General features: G+C 32.4%; 1 protein-coding gene across 1 annotated transcript in view; it reads left to right on the top strand.

The window, feature by feature from the left end:
* LOC127727729 (uncharacterized) overlaps positions 1 to 13,922 on the top strand; it is a 178,462-nt gene that overhangs the window by 122,429 nt on the left and 42,111 nt on the right. The gene's annotated exons all lie outside the window — the stretch shown is intronic.

The raw sequence follows: 13,922 nt of genomic DNA, 5'->3' as shown, positions 1-13,922 counted from the left end.
GATATCGGATATGTTCCTTATGTCGTAACTAAAATACCCTTCCCTTTTCACGATTGTGACTTACCGAATTAGACTATTTACCGGATTTGTAATAACATAAGCAACATGACGGGTGCCACATGTGGAACAGGATCTGCTTACCCTTCCGGAGCACGGAGATCACCCCCAGTTTTTGGTGGGGTTCGTGTTGCTAAGTCTTTAGTTTTCTATGTTGTGTCATCTGTACTATTATTTGTCTGTTTGTCTTTTTATTTTTGGCCATGGCGTTGTCAGTTTGTTTTCGAGCTATGAGTTTGACTGTCCCTCTGGTATCTTTCGTCCCTCTTTCACGTTAGGAAACAACAATCAATCGATGAATCGTTGAGTGATTGGTTCAATTAACATAAATTAAGTAGAATATTGTCAAATAAAGGCAACAGTAGTATTCCGCTGTTCGAAACTCATAAATCGATAGAGATAAAAACAAATCCGGGTTACAAACTAAAACTGAGGGAAACGCATCAAATATAAGAGGAGAACAACGACACAACAAAAACACAACATTAAAATGTAACACACACAGAAACAAACTATAATATAACAATGGCCATTTTCCTGACTTGGTACAAGTCCGTATATTTGCCAACTCATGCAAAAACGGATATGAAAAATGAAATATTTTGTTCAAGAAAGATTTTAAATTTAATCTAAGATATCTTTTTTGTACATGTATGTTTGGCTTTCTAATAAACAAATTTATAAATTTCATTACACAGGTCTGAATAGATAATGGGTTATACATTGAAAACCTATGGTATCCCACTAACTGCAGATTTGTTACTAATGTCTTTGTCTGGTTTCATCCGACGGCTATAAGTGTGAAGTACACTTGTACAATTTCGAAATAACCAGAAGATTTGAGTTTCGTTCATAACCGATCCCATGGAGCTAGAATTGAACGTTACAGCAGCACCTCAGTTCACCCTCGGTTTTTTGGTAGGGTTCGTGTATTTCAGTAATGTTTTGTTATTGTTGTTTGATCTTTTGTCGTTTTTTATTTTTGCCATGTTATTATAATTGTTCGTTTTTATTGGATTAATGATTTTTGAATCCTTCCTAGGTACCTGATCTCTCTTGTTTTGACACGAACCCAGACATTTACCTGTTTATTCATACCACACAATCGTTTCGAGTTTATTTCTTCAAAAACAATTTTCCCGTTTTCTTAATGGCAATTTGAAATATACCCACACAAACTTGTCAATTCGTGCTGGAGATCACAATATCATTCTGTCTAAAAATCAGTCTAATCAGAGTACACATTCTTAGTCATGTGATAAAAGAGAATCCACACACAGCAGAAAATACATTTCAAAAACTGATATCAAAACAGAAAAGAATGACTTTTCAAGTTTTTCATAATTATATTGTGGAGAATGTGAACACAGCTTCTGTACTCATACGAATATGGAAATAAATCCGCACTGAGAAATTATATTTTTACATGAAACAGTGTCCATATAAATGACAATTGTCTATCAGAACTCTATGTTGTTACGATTTAGATTTTTTGTAGTGCAATCGCTTTGTTTTGTTTTTAGTCCCGTCGAACAGAAAAAGATACAAATGCGTACCTTTCATATTAATTATACAATGTAGAAAAGTGACGAAACTATATTTTCATCAAACTTTGAAGTCGATTTGCATAACAACATGTATACATGTATACGATAGTAACATGCCTTTTCGGGTATAATTATTGGGCGTAGTCGTCTAACTAGTCAATCATTCGAGCGATAGGAAAACACAAGAATTATATCAATTGAATGTCGAATCAATGGAAATTGAAATTTATATTTCAAACTGAAGAACGAAGACAATATTTTCAAATTTAAATCGATATTAGGTGCCAGGAATCTATTTGAATTGCCCATTTAATTGAGTGGGAAGATGCTTTAAAAGTGAATACAATGAATTTTAAATCTTGTTGCACTAAAAAAAATATACTGAAACAAAATATATTCATATTTATTTAAAAACTATCTGTTTTCATCGCTCTATCTTTTATATATATAATAATAGAAAATAGAAATGTTTTATGGATTTTTGTTTGGTCTGATGTCATCTCACAATGATTACGAACATTTGTATAATTATTTTGCGTATAAGTCTCACTAGTAGAATTCATTCGGTCGATAACAAAGCTCAAGAATTATATCGATGGGATATCGAATCAATGAAAATTGAAATTAATTTTTCAAAATAAAGAACGGAGGCACATATTTCTAAAATTAAATCGATATTAGGTGCCAAGAATCTATTTGATTTAATTGAATGGAAAAATGCGTTAAATGTAAATACAATGAATTTTAAATCTTGTTGCATAAAAAGATGTATTCAGATTTATTTATAAACGTTCTGTTTTGATCGCTCTATCTTTCATAACGTAATAGAAACATAGAAACATTTTAGGAATTTTTATTTGGTCTGATGGTATGTCACAATAATTAAGAACATTTGTTAAGAGAATATCATTGCATGCATGTTTTTTATTGGACAGGTGTATATTGTATTTTTTCAATATACTTTTTTCTTTTCATTTCGTTAAAATGTTGGTCAAATTTTAACATTTTTTTTTCAGTTGACACAACGTCACTTAGAAGTTTGAGTGCATCATCTGTTTGCTTGAGTGACTAAAACCAAACTGAATTTGAATTCTGGGAGGAACTTGTCTCCAACGTTGTCGGATCGTCCGTATCAAAAGGGCTATCAAACGAAGACAGGATATTAGGGTTGAAAAAGTTGAGAAAGAAGGCGTTAATGTTCTTTTTTATTGCTAATCTGATTGGCATAATTGCACTTGTAGGGCTTTATGCGTTTTTGTTGCAGACTTTTAGTAGTAAATTCACATTTACCATTGTAATGGCAGTAACTCTAGGGTTATCACCCCTTATTCAAATATCCGGTAGTACTGTGTACAGAATTGATGATACCTTTAATCGTATAGGTCGATGGATTAATAATATAACGTAAAACTGAATAAATTAGCAATAATATAAGGATTCATATGGAGATATGGAGGCTATTTTACTGCTGGACGGATGTTGTTACATCGTGATTACTTTTAACATTCATATTGAATTAATTTCAACTGTCTACTTATCGGGTAAAACTTTATCTTGTATCACCATACTTTGTGAAACAGAGGCTATGAAAGTTAAAGCAAGAAATAAAGGCAACAGTAGTATACCGCTGTTCGAAATTCATAAATCGATTGAGAAAAAACAAATCCGGGTTACAAACTAAAAAGAAACATTATCTTGAATATTTCAGTAAACCCGGTCATATTTTCCATAAACATGATCAATCGCGTCAAATGCTTGTTTCATTTTCTTTCAGTTTTATTACCAAGTTTGAGAAAATATGTCATTTAAGCGTAGCATGTCTTCCTTACTTTTCAGAGGGATAATGTTTCTGTGATGGGACTATATGTGAAGGTGTAATACCACCATTGATTTTCCCCTATTAGTCTTTGTTAAATTTGCACTTTTCAAAAAATTGTGCTGAATTTATCTTTGTTTCAAATAAAGAAATACTTGGCATGAGTAAAGTTTTATCCTGTCCAGTACTATAGAAAACATTTCACATAACATTTCATTGCATATAAGAAAATAACCATCACTAGAAGTTAACCAATCAAATTTTCCCCCTTTTTTAACCTGTGTACAAGCTTTAGTAACCATGTAACCTCAAGTTTCCAAAATATTCAATAGAAACCCCAAAAAAAAAAATAATGGTGCTTTGAAATACCCAAGATATATGTTTATGACCCAGAAATGTTTTACTGCAATGAAATGTAGGATCAATTACCTACAACTGTCAAATTCAAGGGAATATTTTTTTAGACCTATTTTCGTATGCAACCGGATGTGACGTACAATGATTTGGTGGTATTACACCTAAAGAAGACTTTTTTGTTAAATAAACTGAATGTGACTTTTTTCCTTTGTAATACTGGTTATTTCAAGCATTCCTGTCAAGTTTTGTCATAATCAGTTCAATAATTTGAGAAAAATCTAGTATAATGTAAGACGACATCTACAGCGATTCGAGCAAAATTTCTTCGAAAAATCCAAACCAAGCCGCATCATGATAGAATATAGTGTGGACCAATAAATGATCAAATATTTATCTCATCTGCCTACAAACAGTTGAATATGATACAAAAGATGACTTTAGAATGATAAATAGTACTAATGGACCTCTTTGTCTTCCTTACAAGGTCTCTTTTGGTCCATTTATACCTCTCATTTCCTCAAAATATCTACTTTTTAGGCCAATGAATAAAAATTTTGGGGTAACTTTCACTCATTTATGATAGAAATGTTATAATAAATGATTAATTGAAGTATTCAAGCTGAATGAACTATCCGTATAAAAGTGTGTTGTCTCCAAGGAGGTTTCAATAAGTCCTTACGTAAAACTTAAATTTACGCCGCGTTCCAGAGAGGGACATAAAAAGTTCTCTTTTGGTGAATAATTTGTTGTTACTGCTTTAAAAATAATTTCATTTACTTAAAACTATATATTTATTAAAATATTTCTTAGGAAAAATTTTCTAGTTTAGCAGAATATAATAAATAAGGAGAAAAAGCTCCCCAAAACTCTAAGTATGGCTTGTTCTGTCAACTAATATTCATGGTAAAGTCCTATTTCAAGGAAACTTTCTTATAAAATGTGTTTTTGAGACTCAGTTCACTCAGTTCACTCAGAATATTTCATTATTTGTAATATTTCACTTAAATAGCAAGAAATTTTAACACATGAGAGTACTCACAAGGTCAAAAGTGCATGTACAGATTCCCATATTAGGTGTAATACCACCATTGATTTTCCCCTATTAGTCTTTGTTAAATTTGTACTTTTCAAAAAATTGTGCAGAATTTATCTTTGTTTCAAATAAAGAAATACTTGGCATGAGTAAAGTTTTATCCTGTCCAGTACTATAGAAAAAAATTCACATAACATTTCATTGCATATAAGAAAATAACTATCACTGGAAGTTAACCAATCAAATTTTCCCCCTTTTTTAACCTGTGTACAAGCTTTAGTAACCATGTAACCTCAAGTTTCCAAAATATTCAATAGAAACCCCAAATAAAAAAATAATGGTGCTTTGAAATACCCAAGATATATGTTTATGACCCAGAAATGTTTTACTGCAATGAAATGTAGGATCAATTACCTACAACTGTAGGACTTATTAGACCTATTTTCGTATGCAACCGGATGTGACGTACAATGATTTGGTGGTATTACACCTGAAATATGCCAATTTAGTTCTTCAGCAGATTTGCATCAAATGCATAAAGTTTGAGGCGCAAAGGCAAATACATATGACAATTTAAAATAGAAATATAGATATCTGACAGACTTATGTCTTTTGAACACAAGAAAGATGTCTTTTTGGAAGTCTGATTAAGATCAAACCTCTCACTTGCTATCGTTTATTTATATGTCACGCGTGGGCGACATATCAGAAAACAGGAGCGCTGAGAGGTTTGATTTTAATCAGACTATTGTTTTGGGTAAAGCTTTGGCTCATAATTTGGAAGTGTTGTCAGATTTGCATCAAATGCATTACGTTTGAGGCCCAAAGACAAATTCCTATGACAATTTTAAATATAAATATAGATACCTGACAGACTAATATCTTTTGAACACTAGTTACTTCATTTGCTGATATCCATTTTTTTTTACAAATTAAAAAACTGGATGGGTCTATGATTACCCATGCTACATCTGTAAAGACCCAAATGATGCAAAACACCTGTCCTGCCTCCATGACAAATATGTAGTTGTCTCCGCAGATAAAGTCCCGAACAACATCGTTTTGGTGTGTAAATCACATTACATAAACTGCTTGATAAATGAATAAAATATTGACAATTCACTTGGAATGTCAACATATACCCCCACGACACTTACCAAAGAGGAGATCTTCCTTCACTGTACTGGATATCTAAACTACATATGTGTTCTTACAAACAATGTTATACTTCTGGGTCTTCCAAGTTTTCCACGTAACCTCTTTCTTAATTATTAACATCAATTTTATCAGCAATCAAAGCCGGGCTTCAAATTGATGGTGAAAGTACCTATTCTTGAGGTGGCGTGAATCAGATGTGGATACTAAAAAATTTCAGAGATCTTTTACAGTGTATACAATCTAAAGCTCTTTAATTTTACAATAGTATTAAAACATTTGACTTTTCTACACTTTACACAAGTATTCCCCATTCCAAACTAAAAGCCAAATTAAAAAAAAATAAGTTGGTTCTGCTTTGTTTCATAAAAAAAAAGGAATGGCCAACGTAGATACAATTATCTTGTCTTAGGTAGGGATAAATCGTACTTTGTAAAAAAACACTCTGATTCAAACAAAAGATTCTCTGAAACTGACATTTTCAAGATGCTTGATTTCTTGATTGACAACATATTTGTAACGTTTGGAGGACGTGTTTTTCAACAAACAATCGGCATTCCCATGGGAACCAACTGTAGTCCTCTTCTTGCCGACTTGTTCCTTTATTCATATGAGGCTGATTGCATGCAGGAACTTCTTAGGAAGAAAGAAAGAAGTTAGCAGTATATTTTAACTTCTCTTTCCGCTATATAGATGATTTTTCTCTCACTACATAATTCAAAATTTGGTGACTATGTTGAACGCATTTATCCCATCGAACTTGAGATAAAGGGTACAACAGATACAGTTAAGTCTGTTTCATATCTTGACTAACATCTAGAAATTAACAATAAGGGTCGGTTGTAAACAAAACTTTACGACAAAAGAGATGATTTCAGTTTCCCAATTGTTAACTTTCCATTTATATGTAGCAACATTCCAGTAGCGCCCGCATACGAAGTATATATCTCCCATTTGAAACGATATTCCAGGGCTTGTATTTCATATCATGATTTCCTTGATAGAGGGTTGCTGCTCACAAGGAAGCTATTAAACCAAGAATTCCAAGTGGTGAAGTTGAAATCATCCTTTCGTAAATTTTACGGACGCCAATACGAGTTGCTTGCCCGTTATGGAATATCTGTTTCATAGATAACAAAGGATATGTTCCAATTGTCCAAACTACAATCCCGTCCCCTTTTCCCTGAATGTGACCTATCGAATAAACTTGTCACCGGGTTTGTACTTACATGAGCAACATGACGGGTGCCACATGGGGTGCAGGATCTGCTTACCCTTCCGGAGCACCTGAGATCACCCCTAGTTTTTGGTTGGGTTCGTGTTGCTCAATTTTTAGTTGTCTATGCTGTGTTTTGCGTACTGTTGTTTGTCTGTTTGTCTTTTTTCTTTTTTAGCCACGGTGTTGTTAGTTTATTTTGTCCAAGATGTAATTAATATATTGTCTTTCTTCAAGTTTTTCATAAGCCTTTGTTGATAATATGTTGTATAAACATAAACGGTACCAATTTTGCTGCGCATTTCGACAAAAATAAATTTAATATTGCATGATTTCGATCTCCAACAAGAATGTTTGTGTATTAATTTAACTGGCTAGAACCAACTGAATGAAATGTAAGTGACTAAAGTTCATTGTTGTAACATTTTATTTAACATACATCTATTCATTGTTTTCTTCATTATTTAACAAAGCTGTAACTCACAAAAACGATAATGAAAAGAAACAACAACAAAATAAATAAAATAAAAATAACATTTCGTAACATGAAATAAGTAAAAAAAAAAACAGTTTTTTTACTCCTCCTCTTTAACCATGTTGCATTTTACACCATAATTAAAATTGTTTTGAGAAAATAGACAAAGAACAACGAATAAAACATGGTCCAGATAGCCTTAACTTTTTGCTCACTTAAAATGTGGTGGACTTCAACCAGTTTTACAAGCGCATAAACCCCAACCAGAAAAGCGCTTCGGACGCATGAAATTATTAAACGTGTTGTTTTCAATTTTTTTATTGATCTAGACCGTATAACGTAAAGGTAAAATACACCAAAAACCTGAAAAGTCTAGATTCCAACAGGACATGTTGACTTGAAGGACAAAATAAAAGTCGGTATATAATATGAAAGCTAGTCAAGATTTGCAGGCGACTACTAAAATAGCAACATCTATTGCTGAATACTGAAGTTGAATCATTTTGACAGACATATTTTTTTTCTGATTTGTTTCACCTTTTGAAAATACAGCAGAATATTCAGATTTTGAAGTAGAATTACACTTAATTGCATTCACGATACGATACCAGATTTTCACGATCCGGTAGCAATGCTTGACCACCGTTAGTTATTCTTTCACGATCATTTTTCTCGATATACCGAATGACATCCGTGTTAACAGCTTATAAAATTTCATGCGTCCGAAACGCTTTTCTGGATTTACCTTCACCAGAAACAATCAAACCTAAACATTTGAAATCCTTCTATGTGTAAATATGCTGCAACATTAGGACTATATGACCAAAAAGGACCTATACAATACAAGGTATAGAAATATTCGATTACAGAAAGGGAGTAATCTTAAAAATACACGTATTAACTTATGACCAATTATTATAAAAGGGCTATTTCATAGACTGTTTTCCTAACTGTTGATCTCTTTTTACGGAACTTTGCTTTTGAGATTTCTGCGATTTTTGTAAAACCGCTTTAAAATATGGAAAGAACACTTTATAAATGTATGCGCCTAAAGTTCTTTTTTATTAATCTTCACCAGGAATGTTCAGAGTCATTTTGCGCCATTTGGGGATTAAATTTTTTTATGTTTGCGCGCATTCCTTTTACAGGTAATACAGGCAAATACAAAGATAATACATACTAAATATGTCGATAGTTTTAAACCAAACTAAGAGGGCTTAATACATCCGTTGTTGTACGTAGAAGTGAGAAAGAGAAAAGATGGAACAATACCGAAAATACCAGAAAGGAGAAATTGACAGAAATAATTTTCTCAAAGCATTGAACATCAAATATTCAGCATGCACCGACATGTAAAATATATATTTTTACTCTTCAGATTTGCTATATTTTTACATTTTATCTGTATATGTTTCAAAGACTTAGTGTTTGTGCATATTAATGAAACAAATTATCCAGCTGGAAACCAAACTTCCATCTTCTCGTCGTTGAGTAGGAGTAGTATAGAGGTGATTTCAGTTAGTAGGTCCGGGTACACAGTTATCGTCCTTTGATTTTCGTTGTCCACGAATATAGTCCCTAGTGTGGACAGTGTGTTACTTGTCGATTTTTTTTATACCCCTTCCAAATTTATTTCTCCATGTTTTATGACTCAAATAGTAAGTAGGGGGGTGAAATGACACTGTAAAAAAATTTGGGTCATGAATTTTAAAGTAAAGTAGTGATTTGGTCCAGCTGAAAAATGTTAAAAATTAGCACTTCGGAAGCTGTCAAAAGATTTGAAGACCCCCTTAACATGAAATTGTCCATATTTTGAGTTAGAGCCGATGAAGTTTTCTATAATTTTGATATAATTTGTCCCAAAAGTAGTACAACACACTGTAAAAATATTATTGAGAAAGCGCAGGTGGGATTTTTTTGATTTTCATTTATTCTCTAAAAGAAATGCACTACGAAATAACTGTGTACTCGGACCTAAGAGGTGAAATCAGGAAATATAGAATCTGTACTTTGGCAACTTCCCTGAATGATTTGATGGTGTCAATTTATCCAATAGCATAAAACTAAAGGATTTAAACTTTTATTTGATAGAATTTCTGCAAAAATGACCAATTTTGGCATTTTATGGTCAAAATAAGCATTTCATAGCTTTTTCAATTTTGATGCATAAGTGGCATTCTGACTTTCTATCTGACAGGTTTTTATGTGTCAATATTTGTGTTTCTTTGCTTCAATCCAGTTGTATTACTCATTTGTGAACTCTGAATCTACAGAAAAGAAGATTATCTCGGACAATATGTGCAAAATGTGTTGTATATATGATCCTCGTCTAACGCCCTGTTTGGATCAAGTTAAATGTGAGGAGCTTGGAACATAAAAGTTGAAGTCCATTATAAAGACCTCACTAAATTTGTATAAAAAGCACTTAACAATGTCTTTTGTACCTGTTTTATATCACATAATATCTTTCTTTTCTTCTGTAGGATAGCAAGTGGTTCAAATATAAGCCTGTGGAGACTAAAATTGCATGCATGTTTTTCACTAAAAAGTGAAAAATCTTTGTATCAGACCATACTGTCTGCAAAAAAAGTTGAATGCAAGAGTCTTTTTGTGCTCAGATTTATTGTATCATGTCACCTGAGTATAAAAATGATAGAAAGGACACAAAATTTTATTTCCTAAAGCTTCAATATGCATTTTTAAATGTAAATATGTGATACGGCCTAAATTGACCCTAAATTATTTTCAGTCTTACTTGGCCTAAGACCCTTTTAAACTAATGTGATATGTTATTTGTAAGTTTTCTTTCCATTTATAGTACATTAAATACATATGTAAGGATTATTTATAACCAAAAAGCTTTACAAATTTAAAATTGCTGGAAAATATTACATCTTCAAGTAAGGCCCCCCTTCATTGGAAAACCTCCATTTTTAGCCACAGGCTCATATAAACTTGACTTTTTAATAATTATGATAAGTCTGATAAATCAAATGAGTACTCTTTTGCTTTTAATATATAATATATTATATATTAAGGCATTTCAAAAGTATTTTTTGGCAATATTTTGATTTTTTAAGCCCCAAATGTTGATAGTTGAAAATTTTCAATTTTAACGTCTAAATTTAACACGCAAAGTTGAATATAGAATTAGTCATATTGTCTATAAAATATATCCTATTGCCATGACACTTTGTAAGCAGTCTTATAATTTAATAAGCTTTGGTCATACCAAGTTTCATTAAGATTGGTCAACTTTTTCTACCCTAATAGGTCCGGGTACACAGTTATCGTCCTTTGATTTTCGTTGTCCACGAATATAGTCCCTAGTGTGGACAGTGTGTTACTTGTCGATTTTTTTTATACCCCTTCCAAATTTATTTCTCCATGTTTTATGACTCAAATAGTAAGTAGGGGGGTGAAATGACACTGTAAAAAAATTTGGGTCATGAATTTTAAAGTAAAGTAGTGATTTGGTCCAGCTGAAAAATGTTAAAAATTAGCACTTCGGAAGCTGTCAAAAGATTTGAAGACCCCCTTAACATGAAATTGTCCATATTTTGAGTTAGAGCCGATGAAGTTTTCTATAATTTTGATATAATTTGTCCCAAAAGTAGTACAACACACTGTAAAAATATTATTGAGAAAGCGCAGGTGGGATTTTTTTAATTTTCATTTATTCTCTAAAAGAAATGCACTACGAAATAACTGTGTACTCGGACCAGTATTTGTGGGGGATTCAGAGTTGGATATTCGTATCGTCATCGCATTGTGACGTCATATACCAAAAGTGACGTCACCCATGAGGGACCAGAAAGGAAGAGTGCGCAGGTGTGACCGGAAATCACGTGACTGGAAATGTGTAATGCGCATGCATGACGTCAAGTTACGTGACCGACTGTGTGTAATCAAAGTCGCTATCTTAGACGGAAAGACTGTGCATGCGAATTCCCGGTATTTTTGTTAAAGGAATGGGCTTTAAATTTCCCGTCATTTTTTGTTCGAATTTCTCGGGTGTGTAGGTAAGATGTATGGGTCTCGGGTTTTGACTTTTGTAAAAATGTAACTACCGAGCGAAATAGTAGAAAAGGCTGCAAATTGAACTGAGAGTTATAAATAAAATAATTTATTAAGCCGGAATATTAATTTCGATACGTTCAAAGTCAACTAATTCACACACAATTTTAATCAAGTCAAAGAACTTGCATGATGTCAGTGTTTAGACAAAAATTATAAATATCAATAACAAAATGCTTCAATAACAATAGAATAATTCCAAATTTAGACCAGGGTTGGGCTGAAAATATTTCACGGCAAACACACCACCGTCATGTGAAATGTGTAACGGAATTCACCGTTTGATTACACTAATACATGCTAAAACAGCTTAACTTTAACTTTTTACTAAATTCACAAACCCAAACGTGAAATGAACAGGTCAGGAGAACGAAAAACAGCCGTTCTCTGTGACAGTTAAATTTCAACTTACCAAGTTGTTTACGTTAAAAACAAAAATGTCATTCTCACGGGCAATTTCCCGTAATTACCGACATTTTGCGGATCTCGTATACGTGTTCATTACACTGACAAATATGCATGACTATAGATGATATACAATAACTAGTTTTATTCCATAGTAACAATATTTTAATAAGCACACCGGAATTAAATCCCGTAGTTTAGAAATAACTACTTTGTTGTGATAAGAACGACAACTCTTGCACAAAACATGGAGCTACGGTTTGGCGGAAAATGTATCAACACATTTAATTTCTGAAAAAGTTGATTAATAAATGTAATCAAGGCTAAAATGTGATTTCTCAGATCCGTCATACTATTACACAAATTGGGCAAACTTAAATAATACTAAAAGGAATGATATTTTATATGAAATCATCATTGTTGATCGAGATTTGTCAAAATACCATTTCAATTTCACAACACTACCGTCCTTGAAGAATACCTTTATCTCCACGAAATTCCTTAATTCCATTAACCAAAATTTAAATAGTATGCATATTAAAATATAATAAGTGTTCATCAAATAAGTTGGTTGACGCAGAGAACTTCTTCTCCTTTAAGCATCATATTAAATCTGTATAATAACTAAAAGTGTTCGAGGACTTCACCTACTGTGGATTCATTATTATTCGTTGGATACCAATTTTCGTGGGTTTCGTGGGTACAGGTGAACCACGAATTCAAATGTTCAACGAATTACCAATGTTAATTTGGCTTTGTATGTAGAGATTGGCAAAACCACGAAATCAAATATCCACGAAAATGCAAGTGTTCCTCAATCCACGAAAATTGATACCAACGAAAATAAATGAATCCACAGTACTTCAAAACACTAAAATATCTAATAGAGTAAAGACAATATTGTTATTCAGAATTAAGAATCAATTAAAACAGGTAAGATTTAAAGCTCCAAATGAAAAGAAATTTTCAATTCATATTTACAATCGTCATTTAAAATTCAATTTCTAATTTCATATAAAAATTACGGGAACCAATTTTGTCTGCAATGCATGTATTGTAAGTATATGACATTCAATATATGAAAATTAAAGATATTAACACAATGTCTAAAACAGTTTTTTGACAACATATCCTTTCAATTTCTTCCTTGGCATCTCATTCTCCTTCTTTTCATCCATGTCATCTTCTTGATTACTCCTTTTATTATCCACATCCTTACACACTCTCAGCTTTCTCCTTAATAATTCGACCTCTCCGTTCTTAAGTCTTATTTTCCTCTCCAGTTTTCTAATCATATCATCTTTCTCTTGCAGTTGTTTGCTCATAATATTTTCCTCATCTCTCTTCCGGAATTTCCTTTCTATCGAACTGTTTTTCTCATCTTTTATCTTTAACTTCCGTTCTAAACGGGCAATATGATTTCCAAACCTATTTAACTCTGCCTGGTGACTCCCTTTAAGAACGTTTATATCTGCTTTAAATTCCCTATACGATTCAAAACTTTCTTCTGTTTGACAATAATTGTCAACGACGTTGAACTCATCACTATCTTCAATAATTTCCAAAATTTGCTGTTTAACTTCAATAATTAAAATACATGAGGGATCCTTAAGTATAGCATCACAAGATGTATCTTCTCCTAATTTTACGAAATAAGGGTTGCAGGACTGTATTATACAACTGTTACAGGAATCCGAATCAAAATGTTCCATCTTCCCAAGATGATGTTTATAACTATTAAGATGTCTTTCCATACTTCTTCTGGTATTTCCTAGATAATGACA

The sequence above is a fragment of the Mytilus californianus genome, unplaced genomic scaffold, assembly GCF_021869535.1.
Source record: "Mytilus californianus isolate M0D057914Y unplaced genomic scaffold, xbMytCali1.0.p SCAF_2, whole genome shotgun sequence".
In the NCBI taxonomy this organism is placed as follows: Eukaryota; Metazoa; Mollusca; class Bivalvia; order Mytilida; family Mytilidae; genus Mytilus; species Mytilus californianus.
The sequence above is the reverse complement of the archived record's forward strand: the minus strand, read 5'-3'. Positions and strand labels throughout refer to the sequence as shown.